At 34.6% G+C, this 4,223-nt stretch overlaps 1 pseudogene; it reads right to left on the reverse strand.

Annotated features, from left to right (window-relative positions):
• Positions 1-455: 455 nt before the first annotated feature.
• On the reverse strand, positions 456-3,637 carry LOC108400058 (protein FAM217A-like; annotated as a pseudogene).
• Between the last annotated feature and the right edge of the window lie 586 nt (positions 3,638-4,223).

Raw genomic sequence — 4,223 nt, forward strand, 5'->3', positions numbered from 1 at the left:
GAGTTGGAGAAACAAACCTTGAACTTGTAGAAGCCCATTCATGGGAGAGAAGATAAGTTTATATAACCCTTTATTTACCATCTACACTGGAACCTGTGCATGTGTGGAATCTGACATGTGTCAAAATTTGTGCCAGGATTAACTTTTTTTTAATCCTGACCACTAGATCTCATGGTTGATTTAACATTGTCTAGATGATAAACCGAAATTGGCAGCAGTTAAGAAACTTTTCCTGCTCCCTCTGCTAGTAATTTAGATGCTACATTGATGCATATAGATATTTACATATTAAAACTATCTTTACATAAATATCGCACCTTTGCTCTTAAATTGTTTGAGGTAACAATTCTGAAATCAAATGGTTATAGTTGACTCTCAGAAGTAAAATAAAACAAAAAATTAAAACTGTTAAGATATATATTCATTATAGATGAGTGTTAAGAATTTAAGTTCCTTTAGGCTAAAAAAAAAAGGTTATGTTTAAATTTAACTCATTTCAAGATCTTCTATTTTCTCTTTTTGCTCCCTTAACCATATCCTCACTTTTTCCTGCAACGATCCACCTCTAATGATGGGTGTACAGAATGCACGCACTGTTCTCAGATCCTTTCCGTGAGCTGCCGAACGTCCTCGCCTGGGCGACTTTCATCACAAGGAGACACATGCTCTCCTCTCTGCAAATCAGGCTGCAAATATACATACTGAGAGCATTAAGCAAATCCCTACATCATGATGAGGAAATCCTGTGATTGCTAAGTTTCCGAATGAATTAATATTACCGTCACATACATTTAATATGTATTATTTTCCTTCATAGACATCATTTTTCCATTTGCTTCCAGTTGAAAATAAAAACTGACAAAGCCTTACCATAATGATTCACATAATTACATAATAGATTTTTCAAACTTTTTAATTTTTATAAGGATGGTAAACTGATTCTTATTGATTTGATGTGAATATTTAGGATAGATCTGATGGGATATGCCCTATAATCTGGACAATGGCCAGTTTTCTTCTGAAGCAGTTTTTCCCTATACCACTTTGTTTTTGATCAAAGCTAATCATAGAGGTATATTTTTTCTGATCACTAAGTCAGGCTGTTCATGTTAATTTCAGCCTGTTTATTGACACAGTTGCAGCAAGAGTATGGATTTGCCAAAGTTGAATATATTATAAGCAATCTGAGACTAGACTTTTAAAAGCATATAAATGTAAATTTTTCCACCAAAGTTCACATAATTTGGGTCACTTCCTCTCCTTTCAAGACCTGAAATATCTTAAATAGTCGAACTTTACCGTGAGGAAACTTACTTATTCACCTGTAAGACAGGAGTCTTGTAGTAACGTATCATCAGGTCTGCTTTCACAGGAAAAATCTCATTCTGTTGGCTCCTTAAAGTTTATCATAATTCCTTAAAATAGTTTGTCGTACTTGTATCTACATGTCCACAATTATTTTTGCATTGTCATCCATTATTAGGACTTTATAGCATTGTAACTAGATTTCACAGATTCTAAATAAAATGACCCAGGAGAGTGTCCACTGGAGTCTAGAGGAGCTTAGTTCTCCCCAGGACCTTTGCATGGAGTCTGGCATGAGATTCTTCATCCCTTCCAGTGTTTCCATAATGGACTTCACTAAAAAGGGACAAAGAGTTGAGAATTTATAATACTGAATAATGAATTAATGATCTTAGCAAGTATATAAAAAGCATATATTTTTAATTGCTTAGAAAGGTAAAGAGATTAAGAACTATATTTTATTGTGTAAACTGATCTAAAATACACAGTATTTGTACCTCTTATATCTCTGCGCTTCTGAATATACCTCCATGAAATTCCACAAAAGTAAATCAGCATTGGTTGTGCAGAACATAAGAGAATAGGTGGACAGACATTTTGAGAAATAAATAGAAACTGATCAATATATACTTTGAGATTGGATTCACATTAAAGGCTGGGCCGTTGTGTTTTATTTCACAAGTACACCACAGAGTTTTGGAGTCCAGGATAGAACTAACTCTAGCTCTGCCACTTCTTAGAAACATAACCTTGGATCAGTGAATAGAACATCATCATAGGTTGCAATCAATTGTTTTGCTGTGGATGAACTTTTAAGAAATGATGGTCTAGAATTCCATTTATATTTGCCGCCATTGCTCCAATTCCATTTTGAAGCATTTTGTTCCAGCTTACAAGAACCAGAATTGTTTGCCTTTTTCATGACTTTTATCCACCCAAGTCATCTGAAGACAGAGTCGGAAAGTTTTGGCTGTCTAATTTTGGGTACTGCTTTGGAGGAAGAGGGTCCCTCGGTAACTGCTGGAGTACAGAAGGTACTTTGCAGTCTTGGCCTCTCTCTTTGCATAGTCGTATGCTGTAATCTTTCCATTTCCATTAAACGAGTTATCATGTTCCGTAGAGCCTTCTGCAGGTCCCATTGTGGCTTTCCAATTTTCAGATTTCGAGGGCACTAGTTTGGGCAAGTCCAGAGTGCTGAAAGGAGAAGGAAGGAAATCAGCATATGGAAATACTTCACTTAGTTCCTCAGTGAAAAATTCTTCAACAGTTTCTACTGTTTCTGGTTTTAAGTTCAGGTCCATCTTTTTAAAATAGCTGAGCAAAGTATCATTTGCTTTCTCGTTTTCTGATATATCACTTTCATCAGTTAATTTTTCTTCCACACTGCTGTTGCCATATTTCAAGTTCCAGTTTGGAGCAGATAGAGTTTCACCATGATTGCCTTCTATAGTTGAGCATAAAGTAATGGGTTTCACTTCTGTCCTTAAAAAAGTTTCCCTCACCACAGGGCCAGCAGAGATCACGTGGCATCCAAAGTCCAGGGTAAGAACCAACTTGCTTATTAACTGAAACACTTGTTAGTGAGTGGTGCTCAGTGAAGAGCCTTCACTATTTTTAAATGTTGGGCCGTATATATTCACAATATTGTACAACCATTATCACCATCCATCTCTAGAATATTTTCATCATGCCAAACCAAAGTCTAACTGTATAAACAATAATGCCCCCATTTTCCCCTCCCCTCAGTCCTGCCAAGCACAATTAGCTCTTTCTCTAATACCTCACAGGAGTGGAATCATACAATATTTGTCCTTTTTTGTCATGTTTATTTCACTAGAAAAATGTTCACAAGGTTTTCCCATGGTGTAGCATGCATCAGAATTTCATTCATTTTTAAGGCCAAATACTATTCCATTGTAAGTGTTTACCTATTTATTCACTTTAGGGCATGTAGGCATGTGGGTTGTTTCAAGCTTTTGGTTATTGTGAATTATGCTGTAATAAACGTTGGCGTACAGATACCTTTAATATTTGATTTAAATTTTTTTCTATATACATAGAGGTGGAATTGCTGAATGATACAGTAAGTCTACGTTAAAATTTTAGAGAAATTGTCATGGTCTTTTTCTTTGTCTCCCAGCAGGAATGCATAAAAACTTGAACTTCTCTGCATTCTTGACAGTAGTTGATGTTTCTTTTCTTTTCTTTTTCCTTATTTGTTCTTTGTTTTCTTTTCCTTCTTTTACTTACATAATAGCTTTCGTAACAGGTATGAAGGTTTATTTCATTGCTTTTTTATTTGTATTTACCTAAGGACCAGTGATGTTGCCATCATATCATGTGCTCATTGGCCATTTGTTCATCTTTGGAGGAATGTGTATTTGAATCCTTTACCCATGTTAATTTAGTTGTTTGTTTTTTGTTGTTGAATTTTGGAGTTATTTATGTTATAGATGTATATCCTATATACAAAACATTTTCTTCATTTACATTAGTGGTCTTTTCACTCTAGAGAGGTTGGTTGTCCCTTGATGCAGAAAAATTGTATTTTTGAAAAACTTTTAATAATGCTAACTTTTCTATTTTTTTCTTTTGAAACCTATAGTTTTGGTTTCCTATCTAAAAAAAAATCACTGACCACTCACTCTAATGACAATTTTCCCCCATGTTTCTTTCAAGAAATTCATGGTTTTAGCTCTTATTTTTAGGTGTTTGATCCATTTTGAGTTAATTTTTGTATATTATATGGCTAATGGTTCAAGTTTATTCTTCCACATGTGAATATTCAGTTTTATCAATAGCATTTGTTGAAAGAACTGTCCTTTCTTCATTAAGTGACCTTTAAACCCTTGTTGAAAATCATTTCATCATCCATGTGAGAGTTTACCTCTGGATTCTCTATTCTATTCAATTGTTTT

The sequence above is a fragment of the Manis javanica genome, chromosome 14 (genome assembly GCF_040802235.1).
Source record: "Manis javanica isolate MJ-LG chromosome 14, MJ_LKY, whole genome shotgun sequence".
In the NCBI taxonomy this organism is placed as follows: domain Eukaryota; kingdom Metazoa; phylum Chordata; class Mammalia; order Pholidota; family Manidae; genus Manis; species Manis javanica.